The 20,687-nt window shown below is 41.6% G+C and overlaps 1 protein-coding gene across 5 annotated transcripts in view; it reads left to right on the top strand.

The window, feature by feature from the left end:
- The first annotated feature begins 6,516 nt into the window (after positions 1–6,516).
- washc1 (WASH complex subunit 1) overlaps positions 6,517–20,687 on the top strand; it is a 67,095-nt gene continuing 52,924 nt past the window's right edge. The window contains exons 1-3 of one of the 5 annotated variants that reach the window (XM_008110430.3): positions 6,574–6,661; positions 10,629–10,678; positions 12,128–12,235. The gene's annotated coding sequence lies outside the window, so the exon portion shown is untranslated. Of the gene's footprint in view, positions 6,662–10,628; positions 10,679–12,127; positions 12,236–20,513; positions 20,661–20,687 lie in introns of all 5 variants that reach the window. The other 4 variants (XM_008110431.3, XM_008110432.3, XM_062983104.1 and 1 more) reach the window with 4 other exon arrangements.

Raw genomic sequence — 20,687 nt, 5'->3', positions numbered from 1 at the left:
CCCAATTGCTGCAGCCCGAGAACTTTGCCACGCTCACAGTGGGGAACACCAAATCCACTCCAATTGAATCTACTTCCTCTGCTCCAGGGCCCCTTTGTGCTCAGGAAATCAGGGCCAGTCAACAGGCGGATGCCTGGGCTCAAGATCAACTTTGCCAAGGATTACATTTTCCTTTCTCGCTTAAGGATGGGTTGCTTTGCTATAGAAATCATGTCTACCTCCCTCCAGGACCGAGCAGGGAAAAGTCACTTCGTCTGTGTCATGACTGCAAGCCAGCAGGGCATTTCGGATTATTTAAAACCATGCATTTGATCCTAAGAGATTTCTGGTGGCCCAAGATTCGCAAGGATGTGGAAAAATATGTCAATACCTGCCCGGTATGCCAGCGCTCCAAGACAAGAAGGGAAAGGCCCTCAGGGCTACTGCATCCCCTTCCTACTCCATCTCGTCCATGGGAAATAATTTCTGCGGATTTTATCACTGACCTACCACCTTCCCTTGGATTCACCACGATCCTAGTGGTGGTGGACCTTTTTACCAAGTCAGCCCATTTCATTCCCTGCGATGGCCTCCCCACGGCCAAAGAGACTGCAGATTTATTCCTTCAGCATGTTTTCAGACTACATGGTTTGCCCAAGAGTCTGGTCACAGACCGTGGGACTCAATTCACCTCTCGTTTCTGGAAAGCACTACAAAAACTATTGGGCATAGACTCTCGTTTATCTTCGGCTCACCATCCCCAAACGGATGGGCAAACTGAGCGCACCAATGCCACTTTGGAACAATACCTTCGCTGTTATGTAAACTATCAGCAGGACAATTGGGCTTCCCTGTTACCGCTGTCGGAGTTTGCCTACAACAATGGTGTCCAGGCTTCAACTAAAGAAACCCCGTTCTTTGCAAACTACGGCTTCCATCCACGTTTCTTTCCTTCTGTCATTGAAACCTCAGAAGTTCCCGCAGCAGAGGACTGGCTGCAAGAACTCACAGCGGTGCAACAACTTTTGCTCCAGCAACTAGACCAAGCCAAGGAGGACTATAAACGCCACGCTGACAAACATCGCCAGCCGGGCCCCGAAATTAAGGTAGGAGACCGGGTTCTTCTGTCCACTCGCTTCTTGCCCTCCCACCGCCCTTGCCGGAAGCTAGATGCCCGTTTCATTGGTCCCTATCCAGTGGTGGCGCAACTTAACCCCGTGACTTTCAAACTTCAACTTCCGCGCTCTATGCGCATTCATCCAGTGTTTCATCGCTCCCTGCTCCTTCCGGCGGATGGTGTGCGCCCTGATGCAGACTGGCCGGCCCCCACTCCTGTTTTGGTGGATGGGGAGGAGGAATTCGAGGTTCAGGACATTTTGGATTCTCGCTTTCATCGCCGCCGCCTTCAGTATCTCATTGACTGGGTAGGTTTTGGCCCCGAAGAACGCTCTTGGGAAGACGCTTCCACAGTCCATGCCCCCGATTTAGCCCGCTGCTTCCACCAGGCCTACCCCGCCAAGCCGCGGCCCCGCACCTCGGGAAGGGAGCCCATTTTTGAGGGGGGCCTTGAGGAGGGGGATAGTGTGATGACTCATGGGCCATGTAGTCCCATTCCTAACTCTGTTGTGACAGATGAAGAGGAAAACTTCGGTTTCACACCGTTTCAGCCAGAATTGGAGCTTTTTCAGCCAGAATTGGAGCCCTTGCACCTGCAGGAGACTTGCCTTCCAGAAGTCTGCCAAACAAGCCTTGAGCCGAAATCTCCCCCATTTTCTCGCCGCGATTATTATAAACAACAGAAAAGCGCTCAGGAGGCTTCTCGCAGGAGTGCTAGGATCGCTGCCAGGCATTCAGCTGATTAAGCCTGCTTCCCATGGGAAACTTTAGGGAGTCATGCATCTGGACACAGAGAATGGCTTTCGGTTCTGGTTCCCCAGAGAATTGCTCTCTGGCGGGAAAACGAGACCCTATTTAGGTGTTTTGCCCAAGTTAGAATCTTGCGGAGTCAATTCGTCAGCTTCGGGAGTAGGTTGTGTGTGGACTACGCTACTCCCGCGCCCAAGCCCTTTGTTCCTGTTTCCAGCCTTGCCTTGCTTCCCAGGACCTTGTTTTGCTCCACGGACCTTGCCTTGCTTCCCGGACCTCGCCACGAATTTACCACGGATCCTGTTCTTGCTCCTCGCTTCTTGTTGCCTTGAATTAAGCCTAGTGTTCCAAGAATCAAGTCTACTTCCCAGCCTTGCTTAAGTTTCGTGGACTAAAGGACCTTGTCATCTCCCCTCACTTTGCTTGGCAAAGTGAGTGTTTCGGTTATTGGATTACAACTTTGGACCTTAATATTTCATATTGGACATTGTTTCTTTGGACTAATTTTGACCTTTCCTGAAAGGTCTACTTCTGGACTATTTTCTACACTTGTTTTTATTAACTTTATATACTCCTACAATAAAGATATTAGATAGATTCTGGCCTCTGTGTATGGTTATTGGTGCTCTGCAGCCTGGGTCTTGACAATAACCCAGATAGCCCTCAGTATTAAAAAAAAAACCCTCTAAAATCAGGACAATAAATAAAGAACAACACTCTGAAAACAGAAGAAATCCAGACAGTAAACAATCAGGGACAGCTAACTCCTCCCAAAAAAAAGATTCTCCCAGGCAAAAAGAAGCCAGGCCTTGAAGCCACAGGGCCATTAAATGCTAATCAAGGTGATTAATTACAACATTCACACCTGCTTCAAAGAAAAGTTCTTTCTCCCACCCTGGACCTTCTACAGATATATAAACCCCACATACCTAGCTTCCAAGTTCCTACAGACCTCACAATCTCTGAAGGCCCCAAAGGTGGGCTTGCGTGGTGCGAAGGTGGGTCTGCGCTGGCCAGAAGGCCCAGCGTGGCCGCTGGAAGGCCCGAAAGAGAAGGAGGTGGAGAGTGGTGCCCTCCTCCCAGGACGATGGTGCCCCCGGGACGATGGCGCCACAGGCAAATGCCTATTTTGCCTTATGGTTGGACCGCCTCTGAGTCATAGCCCTTTCTACACTGCCATATAATGCATTATATAGCAGTGGTGATGTGGCCATTGCTATCTCATAGTGGCAAAGACTTGCTAAACATGCAGGATAAACAATGAGTAACAAAGTACTTATAATGCATTCTGAAAATGAACATATTCTCCAACATGTCACAGATGCAAACTGAGACACATATGATCCAGCATATGTGGTCTAGATAGCAAACGTTAACGGATAAATACAAATGAGCTAGGAGCGGCTGCAGCAGTTTACTTTTTGCCATTGCTCTTTCTGAGCTGGGCGCAAACTTCTTTTGGACTTTGAACTCAATTTGCAGCCACTGAAGTAAGCTGAGGATGAAGGAGGGAAGTGAAAGGGGGTGAGAGAAACTGGGGTATTTTTAAAGCAGCTGAAAACGTATATTGACAAAGGACTAAATAGGACTCTCCTTGCCAAAGTGGAACAGTTGGAGAGTATAAACTAAAGATGGAAAAGATTACATCATTGAACACTGAAATGCATCCTGTCCAGTCAAAAACGGTCACCTTATCTGTCATCTAGGTTTGATTTTTTTTATTGTGTCAGAAGCAAATTTACAACATACTGCAAGTCGCTTGTGGTGTGAGAGAATTGGCCATCTACAGAAATGTTGCCCAGGGGAAGCCCGGATGTGTTAGTTGGGAGACTTCTCTCATGTCCCTGCAAGCTAGAGCTGACAGATGGGAGCTCACCCTGACTTATGGATTCAAACCAGCAACCTTCAGGTCAACCTTCAGGTCAGCAATTCAGCCGGTACAAGGGCTTAACCCATTGCACACCCTTGGCTCCTAATATCTATGTTGTGGAATGGGAATGAAGACATATCTTTATGTGCACAGTTGATAAATGAACAAATGTGTAATTTGCTCAATAACCATCAAAGGTTTAACAGGCTTTCAATTAGAATCTTCCCTAGGGGAGTGCTGTAACTGTGCAAAACACTTTACTTTCTCTAGCAAATGTGTTAATTTTGGAACAAATACTTACGTGCATGTTATGTTGTTGTGTGCCTTCCAAATGTTTCAAGACATATGGCAATTATTACAGGGTTTTCTTGGCCAAATTTGTGCAGAGAAACTTTTCCTTTGCTTTCCTCTCAGGTGGAGAAATAGTGACTTATCCAAGTTAATAATAATAATAATAATAATAATAATAATAATAATAATAATAATAATAAAACTATTTATACCCCGCCACCATCTCCCCAATGGGGACTCGGGGCGGCTTACATGGGGCCATGCCCAGGACAATACAATATAACCATAACATAATGCAATTAAATAATACAATACATAAAATAAACAGTACAACATAAGATCAAAACAGCAATATAACAAGAGCGGGCCGCATGAACACTACATTTAAAAACTAGATTAAAAATTAAAAACTCTGGGTGAGAAAGGGATCAGAATAAAAACCTCGAGGGACGGGACATCAGATAGTGAACCAGTCTAGAGGATAAATATTGGGGGGAGTAGCATAGAGCATTTACTCTCCGAAAGCACACCGGAAGAGCCATGTTTTTAAATCTTTCCTGAAGGCTAGAAGGGTGGGGGCTTGCCTGATTTCAATGGGCAGCGAGTTCCACAAGCAAGGGGCCACAGCAGAAAAGGCCCTCTCCCTTGTTCCTACAAGGCGGGCCTGAGATATAGGTAGTGGCGACAGGAGGGCCTCCCCTGATGATCGGAGAGGTCGGGCAGGTTTATGGTAGGAGATACGGTCACGAAGGTAGGCAGGTCCCAAAGTTAAGCCAGGGCAAGCAAGGATTTGAACCAGGGTCTCCAGAGTCATAGTCCAACACTTGAGGCAGTAAACCATATTGGCTTTCATATTTGTATATACCATATACAGACATGAATTTATACCAGAAAGGAGGTCTCTGGCTCTTCCCATGTGATGTTAGCACAGGGGCTCTAAACAAAGTTAGCGCCATTGGAATGTATCTATTTCTTCTCTCCTCTCTGTTTCTGCTCTCATTCTGACTGGTTATGTACAATGAATACTTTTCTACTGCAAGCCTTTACTTCTGACCTCTACTTTTGCATCTTGGTGCGTGCTGTGTGTATTGAGATCTTGCTCTGCTTGTGTGTCAGGCGAGATATGTGCTTGGAGATTTTCCCCTCTCTTTTGAACCCTAGATGGAGTTTAGAGTAGCTAGGACCCATCTCTTCGCTATTAAGAAATGTAGTTATTATTTTTGTAAACCTTTTGTAATCTTAAAGATTGAACTCTGGATCTTTATCCCCTAACCTCTAAATTCTTTACAGACACATGGCACTTCACACTCTGCTTGCTGTGAGCTGAATGCTCAACAATGAGTATTTTTGAATGCTCTGCTGTATTTTGGGTAGTTTTCCCTAACATAACACACAGAACAAAATCCCTAACATCTCTCCCTTTTCATCAGTAAAATGTGGAAAGACCCAAAAGGACAACCTTCGTTGGCATACATTGTGTTACAATTCCTAACCCCAACACCCCTTACTATAGTATTTTCTGGCATCTACAAATTAAGGGAGGGGTTTAGAGTCCATGGAAGTTCATTTCACAACTCTGTAGAGCAAGGGTCCCCAAACTTTTTAAACAGGGGGCCGGTTCACGATCCTTTGGACCGTTGGAGGGCCGGACTATAGTTGGCCACCGAGCAATAATAATAATAATAATTATTATTATTATTATTATTACAGCATATCTATCTTGTTTGCTGTGTCATACAATAAAATAATAACAATAAAAAAGAGGGTTGGAAGAGACCCTTTGGGCCATTGAGTCCAATCCCCTTCTGCCTTTGTGCACCGAAAGCACAAGCAAAGCACCCCTGACAGATGGCTACCCAGCCTCAATTTTTATTAATAATAATAATAATAATAATAATAATAATAAAGATGGTTGGAAGAGACCCCTTGGGCCATTAAGTCCAACCCCCTTTTGCCTTTGTGCACCGAAAGCACAAGCAAAGCACCCCTGACAGATGGCCACCCAGCCTCAATTTTTATTATTATTAATAATAATAATAATAATAATAATAATAAAGAGGGTTGGAAGAGACCCCTTGGGCCATTAAGTCCAACCCCCTTTTGGCTTTGTGCACCAAAAGCACAAGCAAAGCACCCCTGACAGATGGCCACCCAGCCTCAATTTTTATTATTATTATTATTATTATTATTATTATTATTAAGCGGCTGAGGGGGAAAAGGAAAGGGCCTGAGGCTGTTAGGAATGGTATGAGTTGGAAGTCCAAAACACTTACAGACCCCAAGCTTGCCCAGGCCTCATCTAGACTGAAAGTAATGTTGTTGTTGTTATTCCCAAACTTTGGTCCTTTAGCTCTTTGGGACTTCAGTTTCCAGATAGTATTGTTTGGATGGATTCCACAAGCTTGAGGAATGCCTCACACCAAGATAGCTTCTCCCTCCAGTCAGCAAGCACCGGGCTCGAAGCGACTGGGGAACGCGTTCTCTTTTTGAGCGTAGGGAGGACCCGTAGGAAAGGGACGTCACGCGAGGGCGGAAGTGAGCGTCACGCAGCGAGCTCTACGGGCGGAAAGGAGCCGAGGTGTGGGCGGAAGTGCCGTTTCTGAAGAGCGCCGTCGCCTTGGTTGCCAAGGGGTTCGAGGTGCCGCCTCATTCCAGGTGAGAAGCAGGCGGGGATTCCTTCTTCTCTAAATGGGTTGCCTTCTTTCTGCCCTAAGGCTTGTCTCTGTGGGTTTGTCTCCCTCAGAGCTTTGTGAGGAGGTGCATCTGCACTGTAGAATGAACGCAGTTCGACGCCACTTTAATGCCATGGCTGACTACTGTGGGGTCATGGGAGTTGTAGTTTGGTGAGGCACCAGCACTCTTGGGCCTCTTCCACACAGCTGAATAAAATCCCACGTTATCTGTTTTGAACTGGATTATATGGCAGTGGGAAGTGCCATGTGTCTGTAAAGAATTTAGAGCTTAGGAGGTAAAGATCCAGAGTTCAATCTTTAAGATTACAAAAGGTTTATTTACAAAAATAATAACTACATTTCTTAATAGTAAAGAAAGAGCCTCCGGTGGCCTAGGGGATAAAAGCCTTGTGACTTGAAGGTTGGGTTGCTGACCTGAAAGTTGCCAGGTTCGAATCCCACCCGGGGAGAGTGCGGATGAGCTCCCTCTATCAGCTCCAGCTCCATGCGGGGACATGAGAGAAGCCTCCCACAAAACATCAAAAACATTTGGGCATCCCCTGGGCAACGTCCTTGCAGACGGCCAATTCTCTCACTGCAGAAGCAACTCAAGTTGCTCCAGACACGGACTCTCACTCCAGAAGCAACTCCGGTCGCTCCTGATACCAAAAAAAAAAAGTAAAGAGATGGGTCCTAGCTACCCTAAACTCCATTTAGGGTTCAAAGAGAGGGAAAAATCTCCAAGCACATATCTCGCCTGACACACAAGCAGAGCGAGATCTTGTAAAACTATAACCACTTTTAACTGCCATGCTTCAATGCTGTGGAATTACAGAAGTGTAGTTTTACAAGGTTTTTAGCTTTCTTTGCCAGAGAGTGCTGGTGCAGCACCAAACTTCAACTCCCCAAATTCCCATAACATGGAGCCATGACAGTTCAAGTGTGTCAAAGTGCATTAATTCAACAGTGTAGATTAGTCATGGGCAAACTTTGGCCCTCCAGCTGTTTTGGACTTCAACTCCAAAACTTTTGATATAATTGGCAGCTACAATGCAGGTCAAAACTTAAGTCTCTATGCTATAGGTGTGTCTACACCAGGCCTGGGCAAATTTTGGCCCTCCAGGTGTTTTGGACTTTCACTCCCACAATTCCTAACGAATTGTGGGAGTTGAAGTCCAAAATACCTGGAGGGCCAAAATTTGCCCATGGCTGATTTTAGTAGCACCATGGGGTGCTTATGCCCATAGAGCTTTTAAAAGTGAGTTTTTGAAGAAATATAGCCCCTGCACTACCTAAATTGTGGATAGCAGGGGAGAAATAATCTATAATTATAGGGTTGGAAGAGACCACAAGAGCCATCCATCCTGCCATGTAGGAACACACTGAAACCAAAACACTCCCAACAAATGACAATTTCTTTAAAACATCCAAAGAGGGAGACTCCTCCACACGAATTGGAATATTCTACTTCCAAACAATTCTAACTCCCCAGATTTGCTTATTGCAGTACTAGCACATTAACTCTCTTTTTGGGCGGCTGTAGATCTAATTTGCTATTATGTATTGTGCTTGCACCACGGTTTGGTGTGTGTGTTCATTCCCCTCCTTGACAGGAAGTATTTCCTTCCATTGTCAGCTAGCAGCAGTTTTGCATTGCATCTTAATTTGGACAAACTGCTTAGTTGTAACTGCAACTTTGAAAACAAGCCAGAATTGATGCTGTTGGTGTGTGTTAGTAAACTGTTGTTTTGATTCATTTGGAACAAGCCTGTAGTCATTTCGAATACTGATTGGTTAAAAGGAACATGGATGCTTCTGACTTTCATGCTGGATCATGCAGGGAAATTATAGTTTTTTAGGTCCTAGCACTGCCAGAGAAGCTCTTTTGAAAAAAAATACAGCACCCATGAAAGGAAAGAAAGCTTGTGAAATAACAAGCTGATCAGCTAATCATGAGTCATTAGTCCCGAGTTCAACTGAAAATATATCTCTTTATACAGAATCTGAGTATATTGTAAGCCATGCTTCTTAAAGTCTGTGAGCCACAAATTCTGCGAGAGAGGGGAGGTCCATGGACTGGCGCCAGTCTGTATCATATCCATTGCTGGTCCACAGTGAATTTCCATGAAAGAAAGGAGGAGGCATCATCATGTGGTGTCATGTGATGCTAGTCACCCACATTAAGCAATATAAAGAGCACTGTATTGGAAACTAGAACAGTCCCATAATTCAGAGGAATCCTAACATGAACCCCTTAATCTAGATGCAAATTGACACTATCAAATATTTCTGTCCCAGCTATTTTAAATACAATACAGCTAACAGTTACCCCTTAGTTAGTTGGGAATGCAGGTCATGTAACTCTGTGTGCAGGATTGTACTGTCTTTCTCTAAGGGCTTATGTACTTGATTATTCCTTCTAAATGCATCCCACTGGAGTGATTTGGAACCTCTCCTAGGTGGTGCTATTTACACTTTTGGCTCTGCCTTTCATTTATGGTCACTGTGTTGAATGTGTGAATTAGCTTCCCCTACAGTGGATAGGAAGTGCAAAAACATCATACACGTTTTATATTCTATTTTTTAAAAGAACTTATTAATATAGATATATGTTGGTAGTATTCACTTGAATGAAATGTCTGCCTATCTTATGGTGACACTAAGGGACAGTGGATTTTAAAAGTTGTAACATTGCTGTATTGTTGTGGGAAAGGAAGAGAAATGCCCAGAAATTAACAGAAATAGCCTCGTAGAATAACCCTATTGGGAATGCATTTGAATGTTCTTTTGATTTGGAACCACCATTTGCAAGGCACTGCTTTTAAGGTTTTCTACAGCTGATTAATCTGGCTACACATCTTGCTTGTTTCCTTGGGCAGAGTGGGAAAGAAGATAGGTACATGTCATCCAGAATGGTATTTCAGAAGAAATGCATGCCCCAATCTTAACTGCCACATCTCAAGATCAAAGGTGATGTAGCGGTTACAGCATTGGACTAGTGTTCGGACATTCAAGTTGTCATCATGACCAATTTCTTACCTGTTTGAACTAATCACACATTCTTGCAGCCTTACTTTCCTCAATGGTGCTTGTGATGATAAAATGGAAAGGAGGACAGCTCAGAACTCTGCCTTGAGATCTTTAGAGAAAATGTGGCATATAAAGTAGCTGAAAGTAGATCCTGAAATAAATAGCAGTGCAATCTGTCCAAAAACTGTTATGCCCTCTGTTTGAGGCATTCGAGGAAGCTGCTGAGTGCTGACTTTCTGTCTCTTCTTTATCCTAATGGGTTCATAGTTCTGATTAATATTTGTTGTACTTTGCCATCAAGGCAATCATGACTTTACAGAATGAATGAATGAGAGACCACTAGGAGACATTGTTATTAACAGCTCCATTCAGATATTGAAAATTTAGGTCCATGGCCTCCTTAATTGAGTTTGTGTACTACTCATCTGTACAGTTGGAATTAAATGAAATGATTGAGCTGGATGATGACTAAGCAATGCAAGATCTGGCAGCATTTTATCTGACGTCTTTTCTGGTGCTGTCTTACATTCTCTTTTACTGTTCCATGTTCAAACCATTTAGAGAGTATTTTTCTACAACACAAGGTTGTTGTAGCCAGGTAACTGGTTATGCTACAACAGAGGTTTGCAAAAAGTCACTTACCTAATCGTAGTGAATCTGGCTCTTGCTATTAGGTGTATGGGTTTTGGAGTTCTTGTTGGCCCATTGCCAAATGCTACCAGTTATCTAGTGCTAGAGAAATGGTTAGATTGTGTTAGATACTTTTTGCATTAGCTTGGCAGTTTGAGGCTGGAGAAAAATACAAGAGGACTGACAAGGACTGGGTGAGTCAATTTGCCTCTGTTACTGATTTGCTTGCACAGTTCTCTATTGGGATGGCTCATGCTTGCACATTTTGATCTTTCTTTATTCATTTCTAGGATAAACAACTTTAGGGAGTCTCACCATCCCTTGGCCAGCCTTCCCTCAGGTAGGGCACTCCAACTCAGGGACCTAGTTTAGCCAACATTGCCTAATTGAATTCCTATAGAGGGATAAACTGGATAGAATTAACCACTAAGTGGTTCACAGTTAGTCCAGTGGTAGGCATATTTTGAGATGGTGTTTGGCTGTGTTATTACCCACCCCTCCAATCCCCTTTATTGGTGCTCATTAAATTAATGTCTTGTGATTAATGCCCTTGTAGTGTATTAAGTTCTACTCTCTTCAAAATAATAAAAGCCCGCAAGCTGTTAATAACATTTTTGCAGTGGTGTTAAAATTTAGCTCTGTTTTCAGTGGGGAGTGCTGGAAGGCAAAAGTACTGTGAAAAATGCTGTTAGAAAATACACATCAGCTGCAAACATTTCCAGTGCTGACCTAAACACCTGTGATTATGAAACACTCCCATGTGAAATACTGAGTAGCTGAACAAAGCCCTAAAGAGCCAAACTTATTATGGCATCTTAAGAGTCATGAATGCTTCTGTTGCTGATAAAATAGAAATGAAGTTTCCAGATCTGTTCACCATTTTGTTGTAACTTGTAAAAGAAAACAACAGTATTTCTAGCGTGTAGCAGTAGCTTTATAATTGGAATAGGTTTCCTTTTAATGTTGGAAGGTCTCCTCAGTGGACACAAATCAATGTTGAGACTCTTTGTCTATTGCTTCTATATCAGAGAGGAAATAGTGTAGTTCTCCAAATGTTGAACAATGACTGTCAGAATTCTTTACCATTGGCTGTGTTACTGGGAATTTTAGTTCAATAACATATGTATGCCCACACAGTTCCTATCTCAGCTATAAAATAGCAAGCTGTTTCTCCAAGTACTGAAATTTACAAAAATGCAAACCTCACATAAGGGTGGTATTAGTAGACATGGAGGAACATCAAGGTTTGCAGAAATATATAATCCTAAAAGAGAAACAAAATAGGGAGGGCAGCCTCATAGATTTCCCAAAGAGAAAAGAACATGTTCATTGGTCAGAGAATGCTGAATGGCTCTTGTTGAAAGGAATGAAATACAGTAGAGTCTCACTTATCCAAGCTAAACGGGCTGGCAGAAGCTTGGATAAGCAAATATCTTGGATAATAAGGAGGGATTAAGGAAAAGCCGATTAAACATCAAATTAGGTTATGATTTTACAAATTAAGCACCAAAACATCATGTTATACAACAAATTTGACAGAAAAAAGTAGTTCAATACGCAGTAATGCTATGTTGTAATTACTGTATTTATGAATTTAGCACCAAAATATCACGATATATTGAAAACATTGATTACAAAAATGGCTTGGATAATTCAGAAACTTGGATAAGCAAGGCTTGGATAAGTGAGACTCTACTGTATTCTGGAAAGGGACATAGTTGGCCCATTTGGTGACCCTCTGGCAAGAAATCTGAGCAGAAGGATTCCACATTGCAACATTTTGTTACAGATCTCACCTGTTACTAAAGAGGACAGACTCTCTTGTGCTTCTAGTCTTCCTTTGAACTAAAAATCACCCCTCTTCCTCCGGAAAGCATTCATCTCCATCACAGGAGAGGTATGTCAATGCTGCTGCACAACCCATACTCCTGTTTAGGTAGAATTTATTCTCATCTTTACCTTCCCTTTCTACTAAAGCTTCTTGCTTGTATTTTATTTCATTGTTTTCCACATTCATACACTGCATGTAACTGAAGCTCAAGGTCCGTTGAGATGGCAAGAGGAGGCAATAATGGGACAAAGTAGAATGGGTCCCAGGAAAGTTGGCAGTGAAGAACTAGAATAAGGAAATTGGCTTTAAGGGACGCAAGAGGGATAAAACAGGTAGAACAGCAGGTGAAACTGGACTTTTTGACCCCTCTCCAGTTTTCTAGTTGCTTCTTATTGTCATTCATTTGGTCAATACCACCCTGTTGACATTTGATATCTTCTAATTTTGGCAAGGAAAAATATTTGAGCCGCATCGATGCTTGGATGGGAAACCAGGCTGGAGTATCAGAGCTAGAAGATCCACTGGCTGTCCAGAATTTGATAGTATTAAGCAAGGTGGACTGATGACCATACTTTTTATAAGGCAGTAGTCTGTCAGCACATGACGACAGTCACTTTCTCTTGCAATCTCCTGTTGCCATTTTTCATGTTATTACAGTGAGGATTCCAATTTCAGGTCTCAGATCATGGGTTGCAGGGAGGGGGGGGGGGGGACCCGTTAAATTATTGTATAGTAAGATGAGTTCTCCATTATCAGTAGTTTGGATGGGAAGAGAAGAGCCAGTTGGTCTCCTGTAGACCTAATGTAATTGCCCCAATTGCTTCACCACTCTATAATCAACCACAGATCTAGGTCTTCTGCTGTTGCATATTATTTTCTTATCATGGTAGACTCCACAGGAATCAGCACAATAAAGGTCTTTCGAAGACTTCATTCCATTTGCATGACTGCTTGCCTGCCTGCTTCTCATGGTGTTCATGAATATCAGCTCCAGTCTATAAGCCCTGTTGCCTGCACTAATTTGTTCCTGTTGCCTTATTTACATTGATTACTTTGGCTCCTCTGTGTAGTTTTCTACTTGTTGGCTAGTTTCTCCTTCTGTCAAATATGTTCTGCTCTACTGCAGCTCTACAGCTTTTGGCAAGTGCATAGTTGTAGTTGGTTTTGCTGCTACTGAAGAGAAATTTCTTTGCTTTTGTATGTTGGCAGGAGTAGGAGGAGACTGCTTTCTCCCCACACAACTGTTTGGTCCCAATTCTGTCTGTTTTCTATCCTCATTGACCGCTATCTTTGAGTGTGTGTTCTGTATCTTCATTTTGCAAAAATCCATTAGTTCCTTAAATAAGTAGGTTGATAATGTTATAGCTGAAAATATTTGAGTGTAATATATCATATAAGTTGACTTCATGTATTAGTTGAGGATATATTTGGGGGACAAAATTAGGGATTTTGAGATTACCTGTAGATAGATTGAGGACCATTCTGTGGAGAAGGGAAATACCGGAAATTGTACTATGCCATAGAGAGGGGAGAGGGATGGTTCTTCTTTTAGGTTCTCCCAGAACAGACTAAGCTCTTGCTTTTCACCATTCTATTCAGAGTTGGTTCTTTCTTTCTTTCTTTCTTTCTTTCTTTCTTTCTTTCTTTCTTTCTTTCTTTCTTTCTTTCTTTCTTTCCTTCCTTCCTTCTTTCCTTCTTTCCTTCTTTCCTTCCTTCCTTCCTTCCTTCCTTCCTTCCTTCCTTCCTTCCTTCCTTCCTTCCTTTTATAAGTGTTAAGGTGCTGTGCTTACATTGGCCTATGGATAAGTCATTGCAGATTTTTGTGTTGATCTAAAATTTCTAGACTTATGAAATGAGCATATATAGTAAATTTTGTTTACATTTGCACACAAGTTTTGGGGCCCGAGTGGGCTTCTTTCCCAGTACTTTTTAAAAAGCTTTGCAAACATAGTTGTCCATTAGTAGGATCTTATCATTAAACGTCATATTTCTTCCATTCTTTCCTATAAATTTCCTAATTTGTCAATTAAAACCATTATTATTACATCATAAAAACTAGTGGCAATAACAATACTTTCTAGAAACTTCATTTTGTAGCCATTTTTTGACAGTCCCTATGTGGCCCTTATTCATTTTTTATTTTATTTTTTTGAAAAATAATGCTTCATAAGTATCTGTATCTGCTCTTTGAAGGACTGTCTTCTTTCACAAAGACCTGTTTGTTGATTGCCATCAAAGACACATCCAATTTGCCTTCAAAGGAATGATTGGTTGAGACGTGACATTTTCAGCTATAATGTCCAGTTTGTAAAAAAATATCTACCAGAGAGAACGATTCAGATGTCTCTTTATTGATGTTCTAGCATATTGCCAAACCTTTTCTTACATTTTTTCCTTTCTGCTGTGGTTTCTACCTTGTGTTTTTGTTTAACTTAATGGATTAGAAACATTTATGCCCTATGCCATTAAGATGGGCCTGTGAGGAGCCAAGAAGCAGAACACAAAGAATAACAAATATTTGCCCTATGGTTGGAAAATAACAAATATTTTAAAAAGACTTCTGGGGTACTGTATTTAATATTGAATAAGATAGCCAAACACACACAAATTATTTTATATTATGCTGAGCTCAAATTTCCTGTAACTGCTACATCAAATTTTGCATCTCTCAGATCATTGCCTTCCATAAGAATTCATACATTTTCTAGAAACTGCCTCCTAACAAAAGAATGTGAAATGCTAGCGAAGAAAGTGCTCTAAGCAACTTGTACAAAGAGAAGCTGAATGCATAATGTATTATTTTCCCCTTTTCTCTGGACTGACAAATGCAGAGCTTTAGATCAACAGATGTGTCAATGAATATGCCTTCTGAAAAGGCAATGGTGATGAATTAAACATAAGATGATAAAGCTGGGTTGGGCAGCTCAGGGCCTACACATGACCTTCAGAGATGGTTTGTGTTCTTCACCACAGGTGACCAAAACAGCCACCCCTGAAGGTACCTTTGTCGATGTATTCAGGGAAGAGAGTACATAAGGTTAATTCTCCTCTTGTCTTTTCCCCTAATGCTGATAGGATTCCCATAGGAGACCAAACAGATATGAGCTGTTAGGATTCCCAAGTGGTGCTGAAACAGAATCATTCCAATATCACCTTCCCCAGCATTATTGTGATTGGGCTCTTATTAGCCATCCAGTCTTAGTATGATTGGATGGACAGCTGCTTTAGGGATTGCTGTCCATCCAATCATGCTAACAAGAAGGTGGGATTAAATCCTGATTTGTAATTGAAAGGCACTTTAAGGTGGCCTCTTTCTAGAAATCTTTCTTGGAATTGATGTGATGGGTATAAGACTCACATTTCCCCCTTATTCTATCAGCCTTCCAAAGCAAGATGGAGTAGAAGAGCCATTAACTTCTCCCTCTCACTGTGGTCTTAGCAGTTCTACATTTCCATCAAAAGCAGGAGATTAAGGAAGTAATTCCATTCAGTGGATTCCTCTTAAGACTAAATCCAATTGAGAAGTTAGTATATATCCCACTGTTTTGTTCTCAGTTGATTTTCATCTCTTTGCTTCCAGGAGGAAATGATTACAAATGCTGTTGTGACTTTACCTTCATAATGCTGTAGAGCTTTCACTTTGCTCAGAATCTAGGTCAACCATCTTTACTGTCCACTGTTTGGTGCTGGTTCGCTCTCTGATTAATCTGTTTAATAATATTTTCCCCAAGATTGCGCTCACAGAAGCATTTGAAATGGGCCTTAGAGTTCAAATTCCCCCTTTCCATTCCCCATAGCACAAGGCTAAACCAAGGAATCCCCCGTTTCCTCGCCTATTCTCATGGAATTCCCATGTTTTAAATCAAAGTATGGCTTCATTTCTGTCACACACTTGGTGGTTTGGAAAATGGGCAGTAAAGGAAATGGGAGTGAGGGTGTCTCTTGCAGTACAGCTTGAAGGGAAGCAGTATAATCCGAACACCTTAATGAGGTGATGCCCTCCTAGTGTGCTGCTGCTTCTATTGCAAATTGCCTGTCACTGTGAGGTGTGCACTTCCCAAATTGGAGGAGTTAATGAAAGCTTCAAAGCTTTGACACTTCATTTCATGCATCAAGATGATATAAATCCATTCAGCTGAAGCAAAATATTTAACACTTCTAAGGTGTATCTTTTGAAAAGTCATAAACCCTCTTCGGTGACAGCTGGATTTTATTTGGCTATTCCTTGGGGGAAGCAAACATTTTTTCTTTCCAAGTAGGGTAGAATTGGACACAGCAGCATCTCCAATATTCCCTCACATGAAATGCTCTTTGGTAGAAAACTAGGGGAATTACTGTTTTTAACAGGTATAGCTGTATTGGATAGTTGTTGCCAAAGCAGGTAAAGACTCTTGTGACAGCTGAAAGATTAATAATGCATTTATTGTGATGCATGGGCTCAAATCTACTTGGCTAGGTTGCATCAAGTATTATTTTAAATTTGTAGGTACACGATAAGCATACTCATGCATATGCCAGAATCATAAACAGTATGGTCAAAGGAAAATGAAATGCAATCAGTGATAAAGCTTAAACGTTCATAAAATTAGTAATGACCATCCAACAAGAAATACTGCTAATGCCCCACTTAAACACTGGCAAAACATGTACTAGGATTAAAAAGCCATTACGTGGATTCAGTCGTCAGGTGATGGAACTGAGCATCTTGATAGGTTGTAATCTAGTGGTTTATTCTATAACTTTTTCAGAAACTACCGTTTACACGTAAATAGAGGTTTGACAGATAAACTGTGGGATGGCTTTGTTTGATTACAAGTTGACTAAAGTGTTTTGAAAAAGACTAATCTTCTAGGATATCTTCCATACTTGGAGATAGATAGATAGATAGATAGATAGATAGATAGATAGATAGATAGATAGATAGACACATACATATATATATATATACACACACACACACATATATAAAGGTAAAGGTTTTCCCCTTACATTAAGTCCAGTCATGTCTGACTCTGGGGGTTGGTGCTCATCTCCATTTCTAAGCCGAATAGCCAGCGTTGTCCGTAGACACCTCCAAGGTCATGTGGCCGGCATGACTGCATGGAGCGCCGTTACCTTCCTGCCAGAGCGGTACCTATTGATCTACTCACATTGGCATATTTTCAAACTGCTAGGTTGGCAGGACCTGGAGTTAACAGCGGCTGCTCACGTCGCTCCCGGGGTTTGAACCTGGGACCTTTCGGTCTCTAGCTCAGTGCTTTAATGCACTTCGCCACCGGGACTCCATATATATATATACACACACACACACACACACACACACACACACACACACCTGTGGGTTTTTTTAAAGGCCATGTGTAACTTGACTTTTGAATTATGATCATAATAGGGGAAACAATAATAATACTTGGTGAAATTCAAGGCAGTAGGTAATGTGGAAGACCACATTACAGGTCGATTTACTCAATAAAGGAAGCCACTGATCTGATTTTGCAAAACCCAGTAAAAGGGTTGCTTCAAGGTCTCTAATTGCTAGGATTACCATAAGTTAAAGCTGACTGGATGCACATAGCAACAACAACTGCCTAGCAATTTGCATGCTCAGTAATATTTATAATAGAGAACTTCCTAAATTAGCTTTAAAGTGTAAAGCACATACTTCCAATAAAGACTGAGAATGACCTTGCTGATGCTCATGTTTCTTATGAGAATATAGCAAGACCATGTTTGGCAACTAGAGAGCAGGACTGAGCAAAGCAACCTTTTTTGAAACTGATGGAAAGCAATTTTCTCTTTTAATAACCTGCATTGACCTCTTCCTGAGATAATCTTTGTCCCAAAGCAGTTCAACTTACTTTTATTTTTGAGTGTATTGATTTTTGGGGCAAGAAAAACCTGGGCCCAAAGAAATAGGGCATATTGTCCCCTGCCAGCCAGTTCCTGTGAGACTATTTTTTTTTTTTTGGCTGAGTACTGTTAAGCCCTCCCTTCCAGCTCTGTGTGTGTAAAAGGAGGGAAAAGAAGAGAAGGATAATCTTAACAACATTTGAGACTATATTATTTATAAGCATCAGTTATATCCTCTGTCATGCTGAGTGCATAAACTTAGTAGGATATACGGCAATACTTTAATTCACATTCAGGCTGCCCATAGTCACATTTTTTAAATATAGTCTCCGGTTTCCCCCAATTCCCCCATATTTTTCGTGATCCAGAAAAATGGATGAATTACCTCTTCTTGAAACCTCCAGCGCATCACCTTTAAATAGGTCATAACCTCCGCTTTTCAAAATCAGAATTACACTTCTGATCTCATCTCATATTTTTAAAACTTTTAAAAAATCTATACAATTCTTGTCCTGTGGGCCACCAAGTGAAATCAGAAGAATGGCCAGATCTTTAAAACTGGGAGAACTGTTGCCTTGCATCAAACCTGTAACTAATATATTTTTATGCATTTGTAATATTGGTATACCACTTGATAGCATGAAATCCGGATGATGTCAGGTTGCATGAAGAAATGCATTAATAACATGACATAAAATGGTGCAAAAATAAAAATACCTAAAGCAATAATAATTTTAACGGTGAGTGCAGGACCAGTGGGAAGCAGGGAAAATCTTGACTGATGTTTTTATATATGTTTCAAGCATAACACAATTTTTTCCTTCCTGAGCTCATTGTGTTAGCACCACTAAGCCAGGAGCTAATGTTTCCTGATGGCTTTGTTTTTGTGTGTGTAAATGATGCCCAAATTTCATGAGAATGAAAAGCAATCTGTAGTACAAGCCTGAGCATCTTTGAATGTGGAAATTTGAGACTGAGTGGCACTAGTTTAATTAGATTTCTTGTATGAAGTCGTCACCCAATGATCAGCATTCAAACGTGGCACCATCGTGTAGCAAGACATCCCAGAAAAAGAAAATCCTGACAATGACTGGCAGGGTCTCCAGTCTCTGACTAAGCTGGCCAATCAAGGGTTGATGACTGCTATGTTATTGTATTCCTCTCCTGTGAATTTGATCTGACCCTTTATTCTTTTGGGGAACAGGAGGTTTAACATTTTTGCTGCACTCATTAATCTCGTCTTCTGCTTTCTGTGACGTGATCAGGCTCAATGCTTCTGGCTGTTTTTCCGACCAGCTCTTTTAATGCTGCAGCCCAGCTGTTTTCTTCTCTTTTTCTGCCAGCTTCTTTGCCCGTCTGGGGGATCGCTGGCTGCCCAGTTTAATTAGCTTACTGGGTGAGAAGGACACAGCTGGAGATTTCATCCCTGTTGGGGTGCTTGTCCGCTTCAGATCATCCGAGACTGATTCCACCTGGCCTCTTTTGCTGCTGAAGAATGTATTTTGACAGTGAATGTGGCCAAAAGCTGTTTAAATTAAGTTGATCTCCATTCTTAAGTTCTTTATCCAGGCTCAGCTCATCAGCACCGGAGCTGTATTTCCTCGAGTGGCAGGTAATGAGAACAGCCAAACAACCGTGAAGTGCAGTCTGCTGGAGGGCCTAATTACACCTCTACTTTATGCTTTTTTTCACCTCTTCCTTCCACCCATCAGATGATGATTAGACCTATTTATAGGGGCAACACTTCTTACTATTCAGTGCACCGAAACCTTTGCCAATCAACTTCGTGCCATCTGCATTTCTGATTGCTGCTTAATAACACCATGGAACACAGTTTAATTAAGCCAAGCTATAAATAGACTTTATCCTTCTTTTTCAGCCTTCTTTTTGACTTACACTGCTATTCGATACCTCCTTGCTTTTTCTAAATAAATGCAAATTGAAGGTTACTTGGCTTGACAACCAACACATATCCACCCTTGAGTAGCTCTGCTGAATCAGACTTATCCTGCACACTCTCAAGCTATATCTGATTTATGCTTCTTTGAAATACTGTAGAACGTATAATATTTCTCCTGGTACACAAAAATACATACAACAGGACCAATAATCGACTGGCCAGCACAGATAGGATTTGACAGACTAGCAACACCATGTCAGAAGCATTTGCATGTTCAAAAATTACATGCTAATTTTAAACTGCCTAAAGAGCTCCATGGAGCAAAAAATATTGTGGGTGTTTTTGAGAAAAATTGTTCAGAATAGACTGGTTCTTTTTCTGCCCTGTGGGATGTTTGAGACTAGATTAGTTATGTCCCTGTCACTAGCCAAATGTTGCAACATACCACCTACTTCTGTGGGTTTTTTAAATCCTACATGCTACAACTATAGAAGATCTAACTCTTCAGTCCTGTCTTAAATTAGGCACCAGTGTCTGAGCTGTCATTCATGAAGGCCTTTGAGCTTTTTGTGAGGAATTCTCCTTCTCTGGCAGGGTTTCTTCAAGGAAAGCCTTCTTTCTGCTCTGGAGTTTCAGAAGCCTTGGAAAAGTTTCTCCTTTTGGACTACAGCTTCAAAAATGAATAATGCTGGGAACTATAATTCCAAGCCTCTGGTGCTGAAATACGCAAAAATATGACAAGTGAGATTTTCATTTCAAGGGTATGGA

Source organism: Anolis carolinensis, chromosome 5, assembly GCF_035594765.1.
Source record: "Anolis carolinensis isolate JA03-04 chromosome 5, rAnoCar3.1.pri, whole genome shotgun sequence".
Lineage (NCBI taxonomy): Eukaryota > Metazoa > Chordata > Lepidosauria > Squamata > Dactyloidae > Anolis > Anolis carolinensis.
This window is presented reverse-complemented; position numbering and strand designations above follow the sequence as displayed.